The 12,375-nt window shown below is 36.1% G+C and overlaps 1 pseudogene; it reads right to left on the bottom strand.

Annotated features, from left to right (window-relative positions):
* Positions 1-5,094: 5,094 nt before the first annotated feature.
* On the bottom strand, positions 5,095-5,308 carry LOC150101434 (U2 spliceosomal RNA; annotated as a pseudogene).
* Between the last annotated feature and the right edge of the window lie 7,067 nt (positions 5,309-12,375).

Genomic DNA, 12,375 nt, shown 5'->3' with positions numbered 1-12,375 from the left:
CTTCTAGCAAGCCAATCAATACCGCCATCTCTATCAAATTCTCACACACCTATTCACTCTTTCTCACTAATTAGTTTTTTTTTTTTTTTAAATTCCAGTTCTTCTCTATTTTCTCCCTTTAAACCCTATAATTCAAGTCCTTTCTTACATCTTTCGTTTCTACCTCAATTATTCTTCAGTGTAATCTTGGCTACGTGCACCACCTTCTTACTCCATCACCTAACAATTCTTTTTTTACTAATTCAGAAGCACTTTCCTCTTTGTTTTTAATATGCAAATACACCTTTACAGCTATTATGTGCCGTTTCTTTTAATCACTCCATTTTCCTTATTCTTCATATTAGCGAGTGTTCTAATCCTTATATTATTAACTCCTTTCGGGGGGGGAGAAGCGTAGAAGGAAAACGAACAGCTGATTACTACAAGTTTAATGAGATCAGATAAAGTAATAGAGATCTCCTTAAAGTCTGCCATAAAACGAAAGAATAAATTAGTTTTATTCTGAACAGCATAAAATGGAATGCAAATTGTAGCCGAAGCAGCAGAGTTTTTCCATCAAATACTCATTTGGCTTTGCAGGTATTTTATATATTTTTCTTTTATCTTTTTGTTATTTCTTTCCTCCCAAAAAAATTTAAACATATGAGAAAGCGGTCTGTAGTTGACATACGATCTATACGCCACCTGCTGGGTGATAGTAAAAGTTCTTGTCCTATGAGAAACTACAAGGTCATATAATTTATCGTTTCTTAGCACGGTATAATTAGAACACTTACGTATTTTTTATATTATGCATTACTATTACTAAAATTTGGAGCAATACATCAAAAATTTAAAATTCATGATACGTTCACTAACATACGACATTAACTACCATATCAACTTGTTTCGGACTACAATGAAACGGCAATTTAAAAAAAAAAAAAAAAAATTTTCTCGCATTGTTTAACAATTTTGCTATGACGTAACTAAGTGGACAGTTGTGCTTTGTTTAACGTGTAGCAATGTTTCCAGCAATTTCTATGCAGCTTAATAGCGGGGAAGGGGGATATTTCTTGTAACCAAAAAAAAAAAAAAAGTTGAATCGGAACAAAGAATTTTTTTGTTATTTCGATTTTCTTTTCTTTCTTGCTTTTGCGCCATTTCATGCTTTGTAGTTACTTAGTTAGTGACGTAAAATTGTTTTGTATTGTGGAAATGTCTAAAGAATGACTATCTTACTGACTTTTCATTGCCAATTTAAATAGGATAAACACATCGATCAAAGGGGGGGGGGAGGAGAATATTGCAAGAAATTCCTCACTTGACTAAACCTGGGGCTGATGATTAGCACGATCGATACCTGTCTGTCTCCCTCAGCAGACACTGGTAAAGTCTCAACTTGAATAATCAACTGTCTCGTCCTCGCTCTAAATAAGGAAACAAAAAAAAAAATGTATTTTTGGATAGCAGACTTTCTTGTTAGTTTAGTAAGATCGTTTAAAATAAAAGTGTTGGGTAATCAATACTTTTTTTTTTCTGTAAAACGATTACAGCCACCAAGGAGAAGTTTAGAAGCGCGCGCCACACATGTATCTACTTTTTACCTACGATCTAACATGTTCAGTTATGCGATTAAACAGACTGGGGGGGCTGCTTTCTTCGCAGTGTAATTTCCCCCCCCCCCAACTCTTCTTCCTTCGTCGAATTCTTTAAACAGTCCACTACGACCTGATGCAGTAATTGACACTTTTATTACAAAACACGTGGAGGTAACTTTTTAAAATCTGTTTTCTCATAACGGGACACATGTGCACGTCTTTCGATTAGACTCAAGTACATGTTATGTCACACACCGAACGATTCCAGTGTAAAAGTGCTAACTTGATGCTTGAACTGATATGCAAACTACATCGTAGAGTGTGTTTCCCAAATATCAATTTGTTAGCCAGGTGTTAGCGTATCCGCTCTTCAACCAACAGGCTACGATTTCGAATACCACCATGAGCATGGCATGGATGATTGTGTTTAGGTGGGAGGAGATGACTTTCATCGCCCGGTGTGAGACCACTTGATGGAGGCCTGAAATGAACTGAACAAGCATGATTTTAACAAAATAATTACTTCTAAAATAAATCCACGGAACGTTTACGTTTTACCAAAATCGATTACTGTGGATATGTTACGTAAAACCTCACTGGTGTTTAAATACAAGATGAACATTAGCCGTGTTCTAAAGGGGTATGTGAAATCCTTTTTAACGTTCAAATCTTGGTAATAAAAAGGAAGTAGATATTAAGCCTTTGGTCGGAAAGACCTGGGTTCGATTCCCGTCAGTGACATGAGGAACGTTTATTTGGTCTTTTCGACTAAAGGTGAGTTAGCTGGTCTCATACGGTAAGGTTCCCATGCTTACGCATAATCGTAGCCTCACGTCTGTAGTTAGCATTTGAAAGACGTCACTGGACTACCAAAGGCTTCAAAAAGTTGCGTTTTTGAATCCCGTTTCCAGCTATGCCATGTGGACAGTAGGTTAGGTTAGGCGAAACTTGGGGAGAAGAATCATCCCCATCTCACAGCAGAAACGGGGGACAGCAGTATTATAACATTGGGGGGGGATGTTTTTCCCTAGGAATCTCTTGGAGCTCTGATACCAGTAGACCATGCTATGAGTGCTGCAAAATATGTATCAGTCGTGGTTGTGATTGTCTCCCCAAATAGCAAAGGGATGTCCCAGCAGGAAGCGCTGTGTCACTTTTGTTAACATCATTCGAAAGAGGTTCACCGAATACAACAGCGACTTCCGGCTGTTATCCTGATTGAGAAATTAGCTAGATGGGAATCCCATAGAACATTTCTGGAATTAAGTGGATCGAAAGATCACGTGTTACAATCCTCCACCCGTAAATCTACGACATCGTACATCATATTTCCTGCAATGTTGAAAGGTCTTATAAAGTCCTTGCCATACCGCTTAGCGGAAGTTCTAGAAGTAATGGAGGGGGGGATCCTCCAAATATTTTTACGGTAGTCATAATGTTTTGACTAGACTGAGTGCCGTTCTTTGGGTGTAAGTTCAATGCAATCGTTTGGACAAAATAATCATAATAATACAGAAGTCAGCTTGAATACGAGAAGACAATTTGATCAGCAGTTTGACATAAAGTTTGTGTAATAGTCCGTGTTATGAAAGAACAACTGTCCGTCGCTGATTGTGTTTGTTCGTTTTAGCATGCAAGTACAGTGTTGATGGCTGCACAGCCTCGCACTCTCTTGTAATTTTCGAATCAGAAGTTAACCGGTTCTTTTTTAAGATCTTACTACTGCATGCGAATATCGTTGACTATGAGTGATTACCATAAATGAAAAAATAAATTTAATAAGTTATCATAGCCTAGTATTTTTGATCGTCACGTTTAGTTCTACTAATTGCATTCAAATGTTTTAACATTTGAAAGAAAGAAAGAAAAAAACCCTGCTCAATAGTGGACGACTTTCTTTCATCTTATCCGTGACCTATTAACTTTTCCGCCTTACTTAGCGTTGTTACCTATTCCATTACTCCGTCAGTCTTTTTCTGTGATAATACTGGGGATAAGCCTAAATTTTAAGCCACTTAGTCGGTAATAAGCAAGACACGAGATCGTCATAAATGGAAATATTCCGTCATCCCTAGTGCAGGAAAACACCCAGGACGGCGGCCGAAAATGACTGACAGGGACAGAGGGGTGTTGAAACGGTAGCAAGCAAAATCGGCTACAATAGGCAGAGACCATCCGCGATGAGTTCCTGAGTGCCAGTAACACTTGGATTTCCACGGAAAAGCAGCGGGCACACAAGCCGAACATCACAACAACGAACACGGCTGCTTGTCTGGCCTGGTGCAAAGAGCGTGTGAACTGGACAATTGACCAGTGGGAAACGGTACTCTGGAGCGATGAATCAAGGTTCATCATTTCCAGTCTGTTGGCAGGCAGCCTGGCGAAGTTACAACGGCGTGCTGTATCCACGGTAAAGTTTGGTAGTGGAGGAGCAATGGTGTGGGGTGTATTCAGCTGGTTTTGAGTGAGACCACTGGGCGTTGTGCATGGTTCCATGAAGGCAGCTCAATACCTTGATATTCTGGATAATCAGGTGCTGCCTACGCTGTGGAGGTTTTATGGAAGGGACCCGTGTTACTATCAAGACGGCAATGCCTCATGCCACGAAGCTGCAGCTGTTATGGAATGGTATGAAGAGATGGGCGTTAAACGATGCCTCGGCGTGCGCAGAGTCCTGACCTCAATCCCATCAAACACTTGTGGGATAAATTAGAGCGGTAACCGAGATCCGGAGCATCACGTCCTCGATCTGTCGCTGAACTCGGTGCTGCTTTGATGGAGGAATGCAGACTAATTCCACCTGATGTCTGACGCACATTGGTGGAAAGCCTCCCTCAGAGGGTGCAGGAGGTGATCAAAACCAAAGGTGGACATACATACCCCATATTAGAGTTCGCCTGCTGTTGTCAACTGTAAATTACTCAAGTGTCCGGACAATTATCGATTCCCACTTCTTCGACCTATTTGATTCCTGAAGGGTCGTCGTTATTCTCATTGGCTTTTAGAGTCACGAAAATATGTTCTTGAAGTCTACACCGAAGTAGCACTTAATAAACAAACACACATTTATTTAATCACGCAAAACCGTGAGAATGGTACAAAATTTATTGTTTAGTTTCTTTACACTTACATCTCCTTAAAATGTACGTGTTTCCTGAACTGTCTTTTTTTTTTTTTTCTTTTCCTGGATCCGGAAATTTCGTTATAGGTTTAAAGATGATCTGACTTTGGAAAAGGCATCAAAGATCTTTTATTTAAACCTTGATATTAGTTTCCTTTTTTTTTTTTTTTCACCAGAGTTAATTTTTACGAAAGAGTATCAGTCAGTCGACAACGTTCTGTCGAAGTAAACGCATCTCGATCGCCTCTCTTCTAGGTCTCAGCTATACAGTCATAACTACACGTTCCCACAACTCTGATATCAGGGACGTTGTGGGAACGTGTAGTTCCCACAACTTCCCTGATATCAAATCAAAGAAAATAAGTATACTTTGGATTATTTATTCCCTCTTAAGGAGAGTGAGCTGACTCTGTAACCACGACAATACCAGAACTTGTTGCAAAGGTGGAGCAAGGCCCGAGCTCTTCGCTGCTTTCCAAAAATCAGTTTAATATTTTGAACTTCGATGAAGCCCATATCAGATATTAACCTGATAAGAACACATATTTTATTATTTTATTATTACATTTTATATATTTGATCTTCGCCAAAAAGGCTGAAAAGTAATAATAAATAACCTTTTTTTTGACCTGAATAAGTGACCTGAATTTTTATTTTCCTTTTATATTTTCTTCAAGTAGAATTTTAAATGATGTATATTATTAAATAATAATAAAAATAAACTGTTAAAACAATTTAATTTAAAAACTTATTATATGGAATATTTTTATAAATATTTTGATGTTTTTTAATTAAAGATATTAATTCTCTATGCAATTTTATAAAAATCGGAATGTAGCATATTAATCAGGATATACAATGAAGAACCAATAGTTACAAACAACTGTCAGGCCAGAAAGCTGACGTAGTTCATTAGCACGTGATTTTTACGTACCAATAGAAAAGCCAAAAGTTAATGATATAGGAAATTGAATAAATAATATTTATTTTCATTGCATTTCAGCTAATGGAGTCTGCTTACTTTTTTAAGATTTTTTTCTTTCTCTCGACCAACGCAGAGATTTCACTTTATTTAATGATCATTCGACTAGAAAACTTCGCTGATTCATTTCATGCTTTTAGTTTCAATACAAATCAGGTAAAAAAAATAATAATAATGAAGTGTAAATTAAATAGAAGTACAAGTTATTTTTAAATTTGCTTCTCTATTTAGAACTTTTCCTGTATATTGGAAACTCGGGATAAATAATCTTTTATCACCAAATATTTTTCTTATCAAGACTGTCTTATGCTAATCGTTCTTAACACGATTTTATTACAAGGAGCAAAAAAAAAAAAAAAAAAAAAACCTCGTACTTTAGTATGTATGAATGAATAGCTGATGATGAATGTTTAATTTAGCAATTTTTTTTGCTTAAAATGAAATATTAATTTCATATTAAAATATTTATCTAATTTCAATATCGGGAGAATCTATCCGTTCGGTAGTTTCGTTTTTATTTGCAACTGAATGCCGTTAAATAAAAGAATTTTTATAATTTCGCCAATCGCTCTTGCAGAATTACTTGAATGAAGATGTTATCGTTTAAATCTATGCTCCTATTAAGCGTATCAGTGCTTTCGCCAACAGGCTGATAGCCTCTTATCGTTATTAATATGGCTTTGTTCATTTGTCACCCAGTCTTCTTTTAAGAGCACAAATGTTTATTAAAAAAAATTACGTCACTATTAGCAGATAAAATCATACAACTTTTGCCATAATAAGTAACATCATTGTTGCAAACCGATATCTGACTGTTGCCCAACAATGTTACCACAGTCATTCTCTCATATTAATGATAATTATAACTTGATTTCTAAGTTTTGCGATAAATATAGACCTAAAAACATATCTATTGTGACTATAGCGTGAATATTTATAAATTACGTAGCTCCAAATACAAAACATGCACAAAAAAGCAACCAGTAAGGCTTAAAATTGAATGTTTAAAATTTATTTAAACAGAATATTGAACAAAAAATATATTTACATAATTCTTGAGGAGAAAGATGATTATTTGTAGAATTTTCAAATTTGGTTACTTAAAAGTATTTTTTTTTTTTTTAGTACTGAACTTAAAACACTAATATTCCAAACGGCCAGTACGCCATCACTATTACTGATGGCTGGTCATGTATGCTCAAGGCTCTTAGCTTTTTTTTTCGTCCTTTCATTCTGTTTTATTGTATTCTATTCTTGATATTTCTTTGAATATTTATTGGTTCTGCACTTTCCGCATTTGCAGTCTAATACTATTATTTATTGCCGGCCTAGACAGCTCAGTAGCGAATCCACTCTCCGACCAAGCGACTGTAGTCCGAATCGCCTGTTTGCATTGATGTATGTGATTGCCTTTACGTGGGAGATGAATTTCATCACTCGGTGAGACCGCTGCAATGCTATTGGAGACCAGAAATGGCTTGTAAAAGACCCGTGTTCGGTCTTCAGAGTAGAGTTTCCGAATCAGGTAAAAATGAATAGAAAAAGAAAAAATCCTTAGACCACCCACGATACTGATGTAGTATAGGTTTACAATCTTCCGTGGATAGTTACATAAATAAAATAAAAAAATCCGTTTATTAACCAAATTTAGAAGATCTACGAATATAGTGATCGTTTTAAGTTCATCATTATTTTCTTTATAATAGTTTACATATTTAATTGTAACTATTTTATCGGTTGATTATAATCCACTAAATCCTTCTTCACTATTGTTATTGTGAAATAACAATACATTTGTGACTTTATATATTCATGCCTCACTGGACTCAGTGTAGCCAGTAATAAGAAAAAAAGTGCGAGAGACTGAAACTAATGCGAGTATTCTATCTCCCCCACCCCCACCCCAACATCCTCCAATACCGCTGCCCATCATAAAGCACAATAGTAGCCAACCTGTGGCAGGCTTTTCTTATTTAGTTTGTCTCTGGCGAAAGGCACTTTCTGTCTTCATATAGCGCGGGGCATGATGAAGCAGGAGCAGGAGTGCTGCAGGAAAAGTGGAAAAGAAAATCCTCCTACCGCTAGGGAACTGTTTCTCAGATTGTGATTTCTAGATGACGGCGCTCCTGTCAGAGCGAAATCAATTCAACATTGATTGGGCGTGAGCGTTGTCCAACCCTTGGCTAGCCTTCCCAGTCACCCTACGCTAACTTGCTTGAATATGTTGAAGTATTTCAACTGCCGAGGAAAGTCAGATTTCTTGCTCTCTCTCAGCGATGTTTCAAGTACCATAGAGTGGTTTAACACAATAATAAAATAATAAAAAAACTTCGTGCATTTTTTCGCATCAGTATCTTTAGGATAGACTATTATGTTACTGTTCTCATGCAGCCAGATTCTTAGAAACATATTCTAAGACTTCCTCCCTGTTTTATTGGCACATATCTTTTTCCCTCACGAGCGTTACGTAATTTGAACAACCCCTTAACTAATCTTTGGTTGAAGCTTATTGAATACAACGAAACTGAAAATTAAATTGAAGGAACCAAAAGACGAAATATCAGAAGATACAGACAGAAAAAACCAAACAAATAAATCGAAAAGTGCAGATAAATTGGAAAGGCTTTCAAATTAGTTGGACGGAACATTCCAACTGTTAGGCCTTCGAATGATTCGACATTAGCTTGTCGGTAAAACTGTAAAGCATAAATTCCTGTCATTAAGGAATGGGATTCTTTCTATTAAAAATAAATATTGTCCATGACGATAACACAAAAATAAATAAATAAAAAAGAGGGAGGCATTGTAACAGAGTAATTTTCTAGACCAGCCCTTTTTAAAAGCGAAAATTCCTAGGATTTTTCAAGGCTCCACGAATGGTTCGAAAATTTAAAAATATTATGTATTGCTTATGGGGTAAACAATAACGAAACAAGTCGTTTTGACTGGCACATTAGCCTTTGTATAATATAGTTTCCTTTGCTCGTTATCGACTAAGGTGTGACGTCATACTTCCATGAAATATACGGAGCACAACACATGGTCAAGAACCTTTTTGCTGCCGCCTATTTTTTTATTTTTATTTTTTTTCTGGATGACTTGGGTTGAATCGAATGAAATCCAATCCCATACAGAGATGTAATAGTTTCTAAATCGTCGAATAATAACATTCTTTACTATCCTCAAGAAAACTGTAATCATCGGATTCGTCCCATTCGACAATGAAATATTAAAGGAGAATGTTTTGTGCGGAACGTACTCGAACTTTCCTAAGAACGGCTTGAAACAGTAATGTTCCCACATAAGAATTTTTGACATCTTCTTACGAGCAGTGATGGTTGGTGTTACACTCTGAGGATGACACGCACTTAATGCTGGTAGCATGATCTTATGAAATTCAGCCATTTCGCTTTTCTACTGTCACCTGGAAACGCAACTAAACAATCCAGTCAGCTACGAGAATCGATATGACAGCGGCTGGCTACAGAGCAAAGGGCTCCTTCAGCCATTATAACATATGAAAAACAGAAAACCTTCCCATCTCTCTCTCTCTTTCTTTCTTTCTCTCCCCGTTCAATCTGTTTCTCTCAAACAAAGCTCTCCTGGGTTCTCCCCTATGACAGATATTGATAGAATTCTAACGAGCTACTCACTTCTTATAATCTCATCGGAAATTTTTGACCATATTTCGATAAGGGAACTCACACCCTACTTAGGCATGTAATATCTTCCTGAATTAATCACCACCTTGTCTTCTTCTTTTTTTTTTTCTCTCCCTCCCCTCCACCATATTTGAGGAGACAACGATGAACGCCAGCATTTTGTACACACACACACACACACACAACGCTCTCAACCGTGGCGAACAGACTAAGGCCGGAAATCCATGGCTACAGCGATGTGAAACAGTCAACTGTTGCCATGGGTAACGTCCTGGGAAGTCATTCCCATACCGGAAGTAGATGATATCAGGATGTTGACAGTGGATCTACATTACTAGATACCGTGAGGCGCCTCGTCTGTTAACTTTAAAAGGGAGAAAATAAACAGTGATTTATGCAAATTACTCCAGGGTACGAGTGTATAGAAACATTAAGTAACACTTCACAGGTGGAGAGACTAATCGATTAATCGACTGGTTCGTTATTGTAACTTAAATGTCAGTGTTTTATTAATGTAAGATCGAGAACCTTTTTTTTTTTTTTTTTAATTGAAGTCGTTGATTTTTCTCTGATATCAGAGAAACTCTTGTTCATATGGTTTTTGCTCAGGAATTTCAGGAGCAAATTTTTTTTCTTTTTCTTTTTTTTAATGAAAATCCCGCGAGGTATTGAAGCCTAAAGTTGTGAGGAATGAGCGAAAATGGTCCGCGGAATTTGTCGGTCCCCCGGTGAATCTATCCGATCAGCACGTTGTCTAGCAGTCTGAGAAAATCTTCAATTATAAATTGTATCTCTTTTATTCATATGCAAAAGTATACGTCAGACTATTAACTGTTTTAAAGCAGATATTAGACATCCTCAATTATCTCTGTAATACAAATGAACGAAATCAAATTTATATCAACAAATTCGTGGCCCACAGTCGAAATAATTCGCATATACTCTAAAAGTATTTTTTTTCAACTGTGAGTCACAGTCCAAGGCTGATCAGCGGATTTTTATTTATTTTTTTAATTATTAATATTATTTTCTTACCAAATCTAGAAATATTTAGCTAGAATCTTACTTTCAAGTATTTCAACACGGAAAACAGTTCAATTGAATTTAAATATGCAATCCAGCGCAATTCTCTTTCCTTTGGGATAACTATTAGAATTCGCTCACGTAAATTTTCCTAATTACATCGGATGTTTCCCACCTTGGCGTCGACTTGCTCAACAAAATTTACACAAATGGTTGTGACATGACTTAGCACAACATGTTGCTAAGTCAGCATTTAGATGATATCTTTCGCAATATATGAAAGATGTGTAATATACAACATAAATATTAAATAATAAGTGAAAAGAGGATGTGGAAAACATATAATGAAGTAAAGAATAAATAAAGTGGGAACGAAGTTAAGCAGTCGATTGAAAAATAATAAATTTAAAGGTATATAAAATCAGGTATAATATATAAGTAAAGTTAAAGAGATAAAAGAAAAAATATTTAAATATATAACATTTACAGTCTTTAGGCGCAGAAATAGCCAAATGAATTATAACCTGTTTTTTTTTTCTAATTAAAAAAAAATGTAATTTTGTGGTGACGTTGAAATTTGTGGTGACCATCATACCACTGAGGTTTGGTGGCTCGCCTATTTCGTTCATGACAAGGTTATATCACTGAAACATTACGTCACATCTATCGTCATAGACATCAAACGAAGACATTTTAATAGATAGAGGCGTCCCAAACTTTATAATAGTTTGGGAAAGTTTACATATTCAAAAAAAGTTCAGTTTATATATTCAAGGGGGGGGGGGGGGAAATCTTTCGGAATATGTAAACTGAAGTATTTTTAAGCATTTGGCAATTAATAAATTGCAATTATAATAATAATTGCAAATAGGCTAAATAGTCGAATGATCTGTAGAAAATATTTTTAATTTGCTTTCCGAATCACCTATGATTATGATTTCTGCTGCATTAAAATCATGATTCACATTACATACAGGAAACGTCAGAATATTAACTACCCGCTCCCCCCGATCACCATCACCGAATAAGGCAAAGCAAAATATAAATAACATACACTTCACCAGAAGGATATTTAAGTGAATCAGAAGCTGATAAAGGTCTGATCAGGGGCAGTAGATTACGGTAGTAATCCCCAAAATGCTATCCCCAAAAAGTGATATCATATTAAAGCGAAGATTTCTCTATAATATTTTTACTTTTTTTTTTTTTAAACCTCCTCTACCTCTTTCCTTAGCATTCGCGGTTTATACTAATAGTTATCAGACATAACCACCAGATTAATAATCATAAATCAATTACTATGACTTGTTAATATTTGGAGCTCGTATAAGTTTACTATGGACTACTACACATTTTGAGGTTCCCAAACTTTTCCAGTTGGTTTCTGGCCTCTGCAGAGGTTGTTTTGATTTTCACGATCCTCTGGCTTTAATAATTTAAAAAAAAAAAAAAACACGAATAGCGATTCCATATACGAGAAAAATAAATCGTAAAAGTCTTCGAATGAATTCTAGGTCATGTGAACTGAACGCAGCAGTGGAAGGCACCCCATCCTCTGTAGTAAAGTTTTAGATGATGATAGAAGAGCTTTTCATGGAATCGTAATGGCGTCGAAGTATTAGGCTGCGCACACAACTTTGGGTATCCTCTCAAAAAATTCGCGATGGTTGCCTTGACTTCAATTATATTTGCTAACAAGGTCAAGTGTTAGTTGTCGTACTACCGGCTGCAGCTATGTTAAGGCGTATCCCTCATGCTAGGGCCATTCCAACCTGTGAACGTGAACAATAAAATTAATTTTCGATTATTTTTAAAGCACTTCTAACTTACATGAATGTCATGCAATTTCTAATAATTGCATTCAGTTCTTTAAATGGATAATCCGACTGCTTCTAGGAATTATTCTGGTTCCATTTATTTCTTGCCAAATATTTGGCAAGAAATACTGTAAATGGAACCAGAATTTGACGGATTTGACGCTTTCTTTGAAATAAAAAAAAATTAGAT

Source organism: Typopeltis vanoorti, chromosome 11 (assembly GCF_054136105.1).
Source record: "Typopeltis vanoorti isolate ZY-2024b chromosome 11, IOZ_Tvanoo_1.0, whole genome shotgun sequence".
Lineage (NCBI taxonomy): Eukaryota > Metazoa > Arthropoda > Arachnida > Uropygi > Thelyphonidae > Typopeltis > Typopeltis vanoorti.
Note: the sequence above shows the minus strand (reverse complement) of the source record. Positions and strands in the feature narration are given on the sequence as shown.